This window comes from Podarcis tiliguerta (assembly GCF_965153285.1).
Source record: "Podarcis tiliguerta genome assembly, chromosome: 11".
Taxonomy (NCBI): domain Eukaryota; kingdom Metazoa; phylum Chordata; class Lepidosauria; order Squamata; family Lacertidae; genus Podarcis; species Podarcis tiliguerta.
In genome coordinates this window covers 12320878-12334888 of record NC_139544.1, presented here as the reverse complement: position 1 = coordinate 12334888, position 14011 = coordinate 12320878, and the positions used below count along the sequence as shown (strand labels likewise).

The following is a 14011-nucleotide window of genomic DNA, read 5'->3' as shown; positions in this document are numbered from 1 at the left end:
GTTTTTTTTTTTAGTGTTTCTTTTGTGTGTCAAAGCAGGAATTTAAGAGATGAGTCAAAAGGCAAATGAACAAAGGAGTGGTTATTTTCTTTTTAAGCCATTGCTACAGTTCATCAAATACCCAAGAAGAATCATGCTATTTCAAAGCACTTTAAAATAAAGAAGCCCAATAAACTCAACTGGGTTGCACTAGGAGCTAATTTCAACTCAGTATGCTGTGATGCTCTCCTTTATCTGGATAAAAACACAGTTCTTGCTAAAACGTCTGCGAAGGAAGTGGCAGGCAACTGGTGCCACACTTGCATTCATAACAACCCTCAGAGTACATCTATCAAATGAAACTTTGAGGCAGGAAATACCTGTTTGCACTGCATAATTGCTTCCTGTGGCATGTTTGCTAGGTTTTTGCGCAGTTAAACTCTTTTCTCTTTATGGCCACCACATAGAGACTGCTTCAAATTACCCCATGTGGCAAGTGTTACCACACAGTAAACAATTTATGTTTGGTTTAGGCAGGTTATAATCCAGACATGTGATCTTTGCCTTGGCTCCCAAATTGTACATCCATAAAAGGGGGAAGGGTACATGAATACTGCTCCTCCATCTCCCCACCACATAAATCATGTCATTCATGCCTTAGGGACCTGCACCTCCCAGGAGCATATGGGGGGGAGGCAGAGGGGATTAAAAACCCTGTTCTGTGGATGCAAACTCAATTCCATTAGAGGAAGGAGGTTTAGGATGCAAGTCTTCATCTTTAAATCCCCATTATATTAAGAGATGATGCGATTCCTCTCACCATAGCTCCCCAAACTGGTTCTGTCCTTTACCCCCCTGGCTTGCTGTAGTGAGAACTCCAGAAGTACCACACATCAGAGGAAGGAGAAGCTAATCCTATGTATATGCATTGCCATAAATTAACTCGCGGGAGGCCAAGAGTCACAACAAGCTTAATCTCTGCTGAACCGACAGTCAGGCAGGAAGTCAAACTGCAAAATTGGGAAGGGTTAAACCAGGGACAAAGATAATAATAATAATAATAATAATAATAATAATAATAATAATAATAAAAAATTTTATTTATATCCCGCCCTCCCCAGCCGAAGCCGGGCTCAGGGCGGCTAACAACAATAAAACAGTACAAAAGTATAGCACAAACAACACTCTAAAATCATTCATTATAAAATTAATTAATTCAAGCCACTGGCAACCATTGGGCCAGAGCTCCACGAAGATTGCCGAGGGAGGGAGTCAGGCTGTGCCCTGGCCAAAGGCCTGGTAGAACAGCTCTGTCTTGCAGGCCCTGCGGAAAGATGTCAAGTCCCGCAGGGCCCTGGCCTCTTGTGACAGAATGTTACACCAGATCAGAGCCACGGCCGAAAAAGCCCTGGCTCTAGTTGAGGCCAGCCTAACTTCTCTGTGGCCTGGGACCTTCAAAATGTTTTTATTTGAAGACCGTAAGTTTCTCTGTGGGGCATACCAGGAGATCCTGTGAACCTCCATTTTTCGATGGTCTCCAGCTTCCATCAGCCTCAGCCAGCATAATTCACAACCAGGGGTGATGGGAGCTATAGTTCAACAACATCTGGAAGGGTACCAGTTCCTCATCCTTGAATTAAAGGAGCAATGCAATGCAGGTGACACAGGAACCGAGGAAGAGCAGCGGGGGGGGGACTGCAGGTGCTTCCTATTCCATTGGATGAATGGGTTTAAACATAAAAAGTGAATCTCTGGGTTGCAATCTGGCAATATGTCCCCATGCCCATATTGTTACAGGTGCACACAGCATAGAGAAAGCCACATTTTCTACATGGGAAACAGCTGCTTACAAATGGCTCACATAGCCATCTTAAGGACTGGTTTAAAGGAGCTCCCGTGTTTTCTAAACTAGCTCTTAGAGATTTCTGAAAATGACTCACTAAATATAATGTTGTTCATTTCCTTGCATCAGCCTTCCTCAACTAGATAGCCTGCATATCATTATTTTTTACTATGACTTCCATTGTGCCTGACCATTGGCCATGGTTGCGGGGGCTGATGGGAGTTGTGGGAGATTGCCCTCCATACAAGGAAGAAGGACTTATTAGCCCCCCAAGAGGTGGGGATAGTTAGGATGAGTAGAGGGCTACAAGCTACAACTGGATTTTCTTGTGATGCTGCAGACCATCAAAAGAGGCTGCAAATCATTCAAATAGCCTTTATGTTTTCCCTATTCACATATTAGACAGGGGCAGAAGGGCAGTGGCTAAGATGCATGTGGAGATCTAGGTTGTATTGCCTTGCGCTCCAAGAAGGGAAAATGAGATAAAAAAAAAATGGTACAACCATCAAGGATGGACCATAGCTCAGTGGCCAAGCACATGCCATTCCTGCAAACACGTACTTACTACAACTTACTACACCTTTAAGTGATCGCTGATCCATGGCCATTTGATGTACCTTTGGGGACAATTAATGTGCTGAGGAAGAATTATCATTGAAACAGTTCATTATCCTGAAAAAACTGTTCTCTCTGCTGCTGTGCTCAGAGCACCCTATTGCGACGTTCGGAGCACCCATCATCTCACATTTATAGGATATTGCCTGTGGAAAGGCATTTTGCCGCCGTTTCATTGATCTTTGACGGTGATTTACCACTCCTACCATTCCTGTTCATGGAAGATTTGATTCTTAATAATTTGTGACTCCATGCACATATTACATGTCTTCTGTTTATGAATTTTGAAACAGTATAGTGTTGTAAAAATATTGTCAGTATATTATTACCTGGCGTTGTTGCTTGTTGTTGTTCAGAGCGTTCTGTTTTGCAACACAGGGGGTTTTCTTTGGTGTTCCTGCTAACAATACAGTGGTACCTCGGGTTACATACGCTTCAGGTTACATACGCTTCAGGTTACAGACTCTGCTAACCCAGAAATAGTCCCTCGGGTTAAGAACTTTGCTTCAGGATGAGAACAGAAATCGTGCTCTGGCGGCGCTGTGGTGGCAGGAGGCCCCATTAGCTAAAGTGGTGCTTCAGGTTAAGAACAGTTTCAGGTTAAGAACGGACTTCCGGAACGAATTAAGTACTTAACCCAAGGTACCACTGTAGTTGGTCCAGTCCCTGGAATTTCCACCTAGGTCTGGGAAAGAGTGTCTGAAATGCTGGGAACCTGATGCAGACAACGTAGGTAATACTGAACTACGATGGCCTGACTCTGGTATCTAAGGCAGCTTTGATAATCCTAACCATCAGTTTATTCTGGCAGGGCCCCTATGTCTCTAACTGTAGCCCAACAGTCAGACATGAATGAGGAGATACCTTTGCCTTCTCCACGCTGGGGGAAAGTTCACTGGTTGAATTGCAGCCTGTTCTCCAGCTGCTGAAGGTACAAAAGCGTTGCTGGTAGAAAGCTGCAATCCTATGAATCAGCAACAGGCCGGGGTTTTCTGGAAGCCAAGTGTTTGCTGATCACTGCCCTGCCGTTGTCACTCCTTCCAGAAGCTAGCTGAAATAATTATAGTAGCAAAAGTGGGAAGGTGTCAAATGCTCTTAGAGTTTTTGGCATATTTCCCCCCATCGGCCCGATATATTTTTATATTCGGAAACCATATCTGGTAGGGGAAATGCTCCTGGAAGAAAATAGAATTGCTGGCAGCAGCACACATGGAAAGAAGAGGGCTCTTAAAGGCAATTATGTTGCATAATTGCCCCCCAAAGAGGAATAAAGAAATTGCCGTTTCTCTGCCATCCGTTCTAGGAGTTGCTGTGAAGAGCAGGGGGGAGATTTATGTAAGTGCATTTGGTAGATGTGAATTTGTGGCTGCACTCTGTTTCTACTTCAATAGACGAGGGGGCTACGGCTGATTTAAACCTCTTGCCATTCAGCTAAAATGACAAAACATTTTTGTCACCGCTGGGCCAGACCAAAGCCTTACCTAATCTAGAATCCAGTTGTCACAGGAGCCAACCTAATGTCTATGGGGAGTCACCAAAACCAGGCCTAAGCACAGCCATGCTCTCCTCTCCGGCGATTCCCAACAACTGATATTCAGATATATCTTGCCTCTGTTATAGGAAGTAATATAGCTATTGCTATATTGATGCTTTTGAATTATGGTGCTGGAGGAGACTCTTGAGAGTCCCATGGACTGCAAGAAGATCAAACGTATCCATTCTTAAGGAAATCAGCCCTGAGTTCTCACTGGAAGGACAGATCCTGAAGCTGAGGCTCCAATACTTTGGCCACCTCATGAGAAGAGAAGACTCCCTGGAAAAGACCCTGATGCTGGGAAAGATGGAGGGCACAAGGAGAAGGGGACGACAGAGGATGAAATGGTTGGATGGTGTTCTTGAGGCTACCAGCATGAGTTTGATCAAACTGCGGGAGGCAGTGGAGGACAGAAGTGCCTGGCGTGCTCTGGTCCATGGGGTCACGAAGAGTCGGACACGACTAAACAACAACAAATAGCTATTGCAGCTCATAGCCTCATCCTTCATTCATTTCAGCATTGCTGCAAATGCTGGGACATGGATGAGATGGGGCCAATTGCTCGTTTCTGATGGAGAGAACTAACCCATGTTGCCTTGGGGCCTTTCCTTGCGAGGCTCCTGAAGATTTTGGAGAATGCATCTCTCAAAGTTAGCCTGGTCCTGCATAAATCTTAAGCAAAGCCACACACAGAGAAGAGGATCTTTCTATGCGGCTTGCCTTGCCTTACACAGACCCCTTGGGCAAACAGTGCAAATTGTTTATGGGAAGATTTGTTTCCATATATAAAAGCAAAATTTTGGATTATTGTTGCTATTATTAATTTATGACCCTGTAAGTATCTCCTCCACCATTGCTACAGTGTTAACATACTGTTGTACACCACCCCGGTGTGAGATTCAACCCCGGTGTGAGATTCCTAGGGTTCATGTTTCCTTTGGGATGAGGGACTGTGGAGACAGTGGTACCTTTAGCACAGGGGTAGGCAACCTAAGGCCCGGGGGGCCAGATGCGGCCCAATCGCCTTCTCAATCACGCATGTTTTTACATGAGTAGAATGTGTCCTTTTATTTAAAATGTGTCTCTGGGTTATTTGTGGGGCCTTCTTGGTTTTTTTACATGAATAGAATGTGTGCTTTTATATAAAATGCATCTCTGGGTTATTTGTGGGGCATAGAAATTTGTTCATTTTCCCCAAAAATATAGTCTGACCCACCACATGGTCTGAGGGATGGTGGACCGGCCCATGGCTGAAAAAGGTTTCTGACCCCTGCTTTATTATTTGCTTATTTACATCCTGAGCCTATGATGAAGGCATTCACAGAATCAACACCCCAAGTGCTTCTCCCATAGTCGCTGCCTTGGTTTCCAACAGAAATCAGGCATGGTTTTGCCTCTGTAGCTTCTCAACCTGCAGCTTCTAACTTCTTGCTCACATAACTCAACTCTCCACTCTGCCTTTGCCTTTCTAACTATCAGTGAGTCAAAGGAGAAGGACCTACCCATTTGTCATCTGGCACAGAAACACTTCCTTTGATACATTAATGACCCAGAACCATCGCCTCACCAGGAAGCTAGCCTGGCTATTCCACGAATTGAATCCATGATGGATCCAGGAATTAGAAGGCAGCTCAGGAATACAGCCTGCCCACACCAATTCGTAACAATATCCAAAGTTGCAAAGTTGCAGTCCGTCAATAGGTTCAAGGAGGAGTCATCAAGTGAGTGACAGCCACCATGATACAGTCCAGGAATAGGAAACCTGTGGCCGGAGGCATAGCACTGGGGGAACCACAGGGCCTGTTGCCCCGGGTGCAAATCATTAGGGGGCGTAAAATCGCAATACCTGGAGCTGCCTCAATACAGCAGCCTCACTGGTATCCATTGGAAACAGCTCCTCTTTGCGAAACAGAAATTGACTTCTCCAGACAACGGAACAACTCTTCTTATCTCTGTGGCTGTAATCTTCTGGGTGAAGCAGCTGACAGCACATGCATACTCCGCCCATTTCCCTCTCATCCACCCACCCTTCCGCGTGGCCCTGAGCACTGGCAACCCACGATACGCCACTGCCTGTGGCTCCCAAGACCGGTGGTCAGGGATGATGGGAGCTGGAGTCTCAACATCTGGAATCCTAGTGCAAAGGCTTGGATTTGAACTAGTGAGAGTGCAGTTCAAATCCCCACATGGTTATAAAGCTCTCAGGGTAGCACTGGGCCTGTTACTATTTCTCAGCCTACTTTACCTCAGAGTTGTTGTGGGTGGATTGTGGGGGGCAGGGAGAACAATGTACATTGTCCTGAGTCCCATTTGCATAAATATAATATGTAAATGTCAAAAAATCTAATGAAGAGAGATTACATTACGTATCACTGAGTCTTGATACATAGTGTGAGCCCTGAAAGTGCGGCCACTATAATACATGGATGCCTTGAGGGTCAAAATCTCTGGTAAAGTCTCTCTCTTTTTCGTATGAAACAAGGCACTATGTGTTTTAAAGCCAAGCAAGCCAACCTGGGGGTTTTATATGGTTAAAAATTTAGGAGACTGATTTTTAATTCCGAAGAGAACAGTCTGTACTACCCTATAACATGCACCTATAATTTAATTGTTTAGTACAAGTCATGCAGACGTTGTTGTTATTATTTGCTGCTGTTGTTTTTAGAAGTTTGAAATAATGTGCAACTTTGCAAAAGACAGTGTGAAGGACAGAGCACATATGGAACTAACTCCCTGTATGAGGGCAACCGAGGTTGTGTTTCCATTGGGAATCCCAGTTTCCTCACTGCCAAAGGCATACATCCTTCTGAACACAGTTGAGTGGGGTAGATTTTGTACCTGATTGATAGAACTGATCTAAAAAGTAGGGAGTGTTGTGGGTCTGGGAGTGAGATCCACAAAATCCAGTGGGACTTCCTTCAAAATATAAAGAACTGTTCAGGAAGCTGCTGCTGCAGCTTGAGGAAGGCTGCTGTACTGGAACATCAATTCTGCAATATATTTCAAGGGTGGAAACCTTGGCAAGTTTGAGGGCTGATGGTGGTTTTACAGTAATACAGTCTCTATTATTATTATTATTATTATTATTATTATTATTATTATTATACCACACTATAACCAGGGGTCTCAGGGCAGTTCACAGAATAAAATCAAGATATAAAACCATAAAATACATAATAAAAATAAAAACAACAAGCCAATAGCACCACACACACACACAAAACAGATCAACCAAAGGCCTGGTTAAAAAGGAATGCTTTTGCCTAAAGGCGCCTAATTAAACCCTCCAAAACTTCATCTCCAAAAATTGTCAGATTTAGACCTCTCCCTAATGCAGGAATCGTTTGCCCAACATGAGGTTCAAACCCATGACCTTGAAATTAAGAGTCCTGTTCTACCAAGTGAGCTATCCTGGCTAGGATATAGTTCCTGAGCAGTGTGTGTAAAATCCAGACTGAGGAAAATATGTGTAGCCAGAGAAGGAAGTCTGTGAGCTTAGTTTGAAAGACAGTGATTAGTGTCTTGTTAGGAGTATGCAGACAAGAGGAAAACTGGGAAGCTGATTTGGGGACAGCCGAACTAGGGAACATGCTATTTGGGTCTCCATTCAGTGAGAAGGGGAAAGAACTTCTGGAGAATGAGAAGAATCCCAAACCAGTTGGAGGGGTATGGTGATCCCCTATTCTGCTATTGCACTAGAGGAGACAGAAAGTACCACCTTGTTTAGAACCCTGTAAGATAAAGGTAAAGGGACCCCTGACCATTAGGCCCAGTCATGGCCGACTCTGGGGTTGCGGTGCTCATCTCGCTTTATTGGCCAAGGGAGCCGGCGTACAGCTTCCGGGTCATGTGGCCAGCAGGACTAAGCCGCTTCTGACAAACCAGAGCAGCGCACGGAAACGCTGTTTACCTTCCTGCCAGAGCAGTACCTATTTATCTACTTGCACTTTGACGTGCTTTTGAACTGCTAGGTTGGCAGGAGCTGGGACTGAGCAACGGGAGCTCACCCCGTTGCGGGGATTCGAACCGCCGACCTTCTGATCAACAAGTCCTAGGCTCTGTGGTTTAATCCACAGTGCCACCCGCATCCCGTCATCAGAGATAGCCAGCATAAAAGAAAACCAGGTCAGGATTCAGATCTAGATATCAAGTGTGTGCACATGCACACGATTTAGACCAATGTCAGAAATTGCCAAGATGGCTGTCAGGTATACAGACCAGGGGAGCCAGAATGCAAGATCAGGGATACAGGGCTCACTAGCAGCAGAGAATTGCAATTGCATGGGACAGGAACATGACAGATGGATGATGCTCATGCAAAGGGCAGAGTCTAAGGTGGAGAATTGCCATGCCCAACAAGGGGAATTGTACATAGAACTGGCCAGGCTAGTATCTTAAGGGTTAAAAAATGCATTTTGCTGGTAAAGACCTACAATCCTTAGTATGGCAAGCACATGGCTTTTGAGCTCAACATACCTCTTAAGGCTAGCAGCACCTGTCTGGAAAGGCAGGTGTTGTTATGCTAAATACCAGAATAATCTGCAAGGGACAAAGAATTCCTCCTTAAACTGATTGTCTTTAAAAATGTGGGGTGAAAGTGAATAGTATAAGCAATAGTTTTTATCAGAGTGCTGTGCACACCCAATCTCCTTTGTGGGACAGTGGGAGTGTATTGCACACACATGAAAGCAGTTTTTCAAAGAGACATTATTCTCCGGTGAGTGTGTCATTCTTTTACAATCCAAAAGCATGCAAGGTATGTGGGTGGATAAAGAAAAAGCACATGCCTGTAGGAGGAGCTTGTGATTCCTCGCCACAGCATACTTTTGCTGTTTACCGGATTGAACAACCACCAATAAACCTGCTATGGAAACTCAACAATGAAAGGCGAACCACACGATACAGCAGCCTCACTTGAAGCATTTGTGCCATTTGACAGCAGGTGAATATTCAAATCCTAATAATAATAATAATGATGATGATAATAATAATAATAATAATAATAATAATAATAATAATAATGGCCATTTTAACTCTGCTCACAGAAAATCAGCATGTTAGCATCCTTGACACGCTAGTTCAGTATATTCTGGGAGTAATCAAAAAATAGATCCTTCATGTCCCTGCAGATTAATATGATAATGGAATCAAAGAATTGTAGAGTTGGAAGGCACCCTGAGGATCATCTAGTCCAGCCCCCCTGCAATGCAGGAATACGCAGCATTCCCATATGGGGATCAAACCTGCAACCTTGGCGTTATCAGCACCATGCTCTAACCAGCTGAGCTATCTGATATAGTCCAGCAACAGAAGCCTTGTGTTTGGCTTTCAGAGCCAATGGTATCTCCAATGCTGAATGAATCAGTTCACTGATACTGGATAATCGCAAAGCTGAAACGACATGTTCCCAGAGAGAAAGTGAGTGTGTCACTTTGGTCAGTGTTGTATTTAGGAGAGAGACTCAGAGCTTAATTTAGCTATGAGGCGCACTGGGTAGCCTTTGATCTACCTTCCTGGATTGTACTGAAGATAAATAAAATGAGCCCCTTTGCAGATTGGTGTGTGTTAGGGGTTATCAACCCATTAATGCTTCTGTCCGTAAATTATTTCCATGTATTTATATTATATAACACAATTATTTATATCCCATCTTTCTATCAGCAGACGCCCGAGGCCTTGATCTTGAAAATATGAAAAGTGAAATGAATCACTGGCACATTTGATTACACCTCAAAGAATAAAATGAATTTATTGCACAAGCCTCCTTTATACTGGTTCTTATGGGGTTTTGTCACAGCTACTTTAACAGATTCACTGGATTTAGGACCCCATTTGTACACAGGCTGTTGACCTTTGTATGAATGCATCCATGCAGAGTACAATGCATAGATACTATCCAGACCCATCTCATTCCTGATTATATAGGTCATTAGACAGGCTCCCAGTAACATTATATATTCTGAACCTGAGACAGTATGTAATCTGACTGCACTTCTGCTGCTGACATTTGATGACCAGGGGATTTGAGAGCTGGGAAGCCATGAACTTAGTGAACCTCGCCTGGTTTCTTTCATCTGCCTGACCAGAGCCCTCTAGCATACATCCAAGTGGAACAAAGGGACTTTGCCTGAACATGCACACCTTAGGATCAAACATGGAACTTGTGTGCATGTGTGTGTATATATATACATACATGCCAAATGCATAGCTGTCAACCTTTCCCTTTTTTTAAGGGAAATTCCCTTATTCCGAATAGGATTCCTCGCAAGAAAAGGGAAAAGTTGACAGCTATGGCCAAATGGGACGTGGGTGGCGCTGTGGTCTAAACCACTGAGCCTCTTGAGCTTGCCGATCAGAAGGTTGGCAATTCGAATCCCTGCAACAGGGTGAGTTCCCGTTGCTCAGTCCCTGCTCCTGCCAACCAAGCAGTTCAAAAGCACGCCAGTGCAAGTAGATAAATGGGTACCACTGCGGCGGGAAGGTAAGCGGTGTTTCTGTGCACTCTGGTTTCCGTCACAGTGTTCCGTTGTGCCACATGACCCGGAAAGCTGTCTGTGGAGAAACGCTGGAAAAAGTTGACAGCTATGCTCTGAACTATGGCATCTAGCTCCAGCAAAATCAGGACTCCTGCTATGCAGAAAGTTGCCCTTATCTAGAATGGGATGTGCATATGAGTAAACAGGGTTACTTGATTATATCAGATGCTGGAATGGGAACAGCACACCCAAACCGAATGCCCATTCACATGCATTCAAATGCAGACCAGGGTGTATTTGCAGTCTGTGTACATTCCAAGGTGCCTCTGCATACACATTCAGGCGCTGCCCTTTTGTTTGCACACAACTAGAGCTGCACTGGAGTCAGAATGCCTGAAAATTCCTAGGCACAGAAGAAGTCTATTCCCTGCAATGGTCTCCTTGGAAACCAAGCACCGTTCAGAACATGGTAGAAGTTCCAGCATCCTATCACAGGCAAGCACTGGCCATCATTCATAGAATCATAGAATCATAGAGTTGGAAGAGACCACAAGGGCCATCGAGTCCAACCCCCTGCCAAGCAGGAAACACCATCAGAGCACTCCTGACATATGGTTGTCAAGCCTCCGATTAAAGACCTCCAAAGAAGGAGACTCCACCACACTCCTTGGCAGCAAATTCCACTGTCGAACAGCTCTAGTGGTTAAGAAATCCATATTGTTGGGGATAATTCAGATGGAAACTTCCAGGTGTCAAAAAAGGCTATTTATGTATACCACTACTGCAGCCTGTGTTTTGTTAGCCCAAAAATGGAAAATGAGCGAAATCCCAACTAAAGAAGAATGGCAACTTAAGCTGATGGAATATGTGCAGCTTGCGAACTTAACATATAGAATAAGAGAACAAGAAGAACATATGTTTAGAGAAGGTTGGGAAATGTTTATTGAATATATGGGGGGTGGGAATTGTGTACACTTGAAAATGTTGGCAGCATTAAGATAAATTCAACAGTGTAAATAAGTTCTGATGGATGTACTAATGAAATACTGATTGGTTTCGTCTATGTAAAATATGCAGGGATTTGTGTTATGCAAAATGAAACATGGAAAGAGAGGAAGGGAAGTCATTGATACTTTAAGGTTGTTTAAATGAAAATTCTAAATTGTAAAACAGAAAATTTAATAAAAGTGTGTGTGTGTGTGTGTGAAATGCACCCAGCTTTTACACGTATCTGCTCAATAGTGTTGTATGGCTGAAAATGGGTCTCAAAAGTCACAATGCAGTGTTGGGCCCCATGTCTTTTAACAGGGGTTGGGTGCCAAATCCACCCCCCATTTAAAATTAGTCTCCTTCAGAACAACTTTGCAATAGCATGATGAAAGAACCATGACCTAATATTTGGGGTGCATCGTTCACCTTGTTAATGTTCTGTCCTATGCAGAAAGAATGGCTCATCTCAGCCTAGTTGGAAGGGAGGACATAGTAAACACAGGTGGAACCTGGGTGTGGTGTTTCAGTTCCAAGAGATACCAGTGCCTCTGAAGGACCAGTTGCCATGACCCAAAAAGGGTGCCTACATTAGCTTTGCCATACCATCACCATTCCGAACTTGTTATTGGAATGGTGCCTGCCTCCTAGAATATTTCCCAAATATGTACAGCTGAAGACCATATGAGCCCAGCCTCTAGCATGCATTGGCTAACTAAAAATTAAATCCCTCTCCTATGGATCTGCTTAAGCTACAGGATTGCAGTTAGTCTTGCACCCTGTCCTGTGAAACTCAAGCTACATTGCCATCATTATTTGGGCAGAGGGGTGGGTTTGTCATGTGATTTACTACAGGCTGCTGTAGTTGTGTATTAAGTATAAACTGGATTTTGCCTTTCCCAGTTGGATAGCAAACCATATTACCCCAACTACTAAATGCTAATATGAAAAGGTCATCTGCAAGCATTAGAGTGGATTCCTGCAAGAGTCATGAATACATTCAAAGGTAGGCTATATAGTACAGGCTTCCTCAACCTCGGCCCTCCGGATGTTTTTGGCCTACAGCTCCCATGATCCCTAGCAAGCAGGACCAGTGGTCAGGGGTCAGGGATGATGGGAATTGCAGTCTCAAAACATCTGGAGGGCCGAGGTTGAGGAAGCCTGCTATAGTATGTGAGTGTGAAAGCCAGCATGGCATAGACATTAAGTTGAAATTATTATTATTATTATTATTATTATTATTATTATTATTATTATTATTATCACTACTACTACTATTATTAATTATTATTATTATTATTTACTTATACCTCACTCATCTGGCCGGGCCTCCCCAGCCACTCTGGGCGGCTCTCAACAGAATATTAAAAACACAATAAAACATCAAACGTTAAAAACTTCCCCAAATAGGGCTGCCTTCAGATGTCTTCTAAAAGTCAGATACAGTGGACCTTTCGTGCGGAATGCACATTCGCAACCCGCAGCGTTTTCAACCTGCAGCAGCACGTCTGCGCAAATGTGGGTTGTGATTCAGCGCTTCTGCGCTTGCGCAAAGCACAATTTAGCGCTTCTGCGCATGTGTGACCGCCAAAACCCGGAAGTAACCCATTCCGGTCATTCCAGGTTTCGGCGGTCTGTAACCCAAAAAATCGCAACCTGAAGTGTCTGTAACCCGAGGTATGACTGTAGTTGTTTCTTGACATCTGATGGGAGGGCGTTCCACAGGGTGGGTGCCACTACCAAGAAGGCCCTCTGCCTGGTTCCCTGTAACCTCACTTCTCGCAGTGAGGGAACCGCCAGAAGACTGTCGACACTGGACCTCAGTTTCTGGTATATCCTTCAGGTATACTGGGCTGAGGCCGTTTAGGGCTTTAAAGGTTACAAAAGCAATAGCCACCATCCCCATATCAAGATGACACCCCAACACAGATCATCTGCAGAGATTGTCACTATTACAACTGACACATGCGGTTTGGGGCATTTTTTCTAGAGAGGACCAAGAGTAAGAGATCTGATGAGCTTCAGAAACAGAAGGCACCTTCATACCATTATCTGGAATTCTGAACAAGCAAGTGTGTCGTAGGATTAGGGCGCGAGTAAAATTTGGAGTGAACTGCCTGTAAAAAATAAAGTAAAACATTGTTCTGAACTTGCTTCATTCTCTGACCTGTTTTACAGGGCATCTTGCAATGTGGCTGAAACAATGTCACTTCGGGGCAAATAGTGCCTGGAATGTTGTTTTGCTTTCCTGCTTAGAAGAATGAAGTGTAACTTTTCTCCTGACAACTATAACTTGTGTACACAACAATTTGGACAAAGCGGGCAAGTTAGTTCTCTGATTATAATACAATATGCCTGCTTTGTTTTAAAGACTTGCTTCCATCTTATCGGCTCAACCGTTTATTAAGTTATTCGAGGTCATAGCTTATAGCCCATGCTTTGCAGAAAAGTTATTCTAGGATACTGCCTTGTTTTCATGTGGTCCTTGGCTGAAGAACTGATCAGGTGAAACGTGCAAGGTTCCTGAGAAAGAGAGCTCTGGCCATTGCTTGAAAATGCAAAGAGGACTTCTTTGCA

General features: G+C 44.0%; 1 long non-coding RNA gene across 2 annotated transcripts; it reads left to right on the top strand.

Moving 5' to 3' along the window:
- The first annotated feature begins 11148 nt into the window (after window positions 1–11148).
- Window positions 11149–13718, top strand: LOC310660158. 2 transcript variants are annotated; one of them, XR_014503253.1, is made up of 3 exons: window positions 11149–11375; window positions 12338–12440; window positions 13613–13718. It is a non-coding gene; the product is annotated as an uncharacterized lncRNA (long non-coding RNA). The 2 variants fall into 2 exon arrangements; XR_014503254.1 differs by lacking the exon at window positions 13613–13718 and adding an exon at window positions 13425–13489.
- Window positions 13719–14011: the final 293 nt, after the last annotated feature.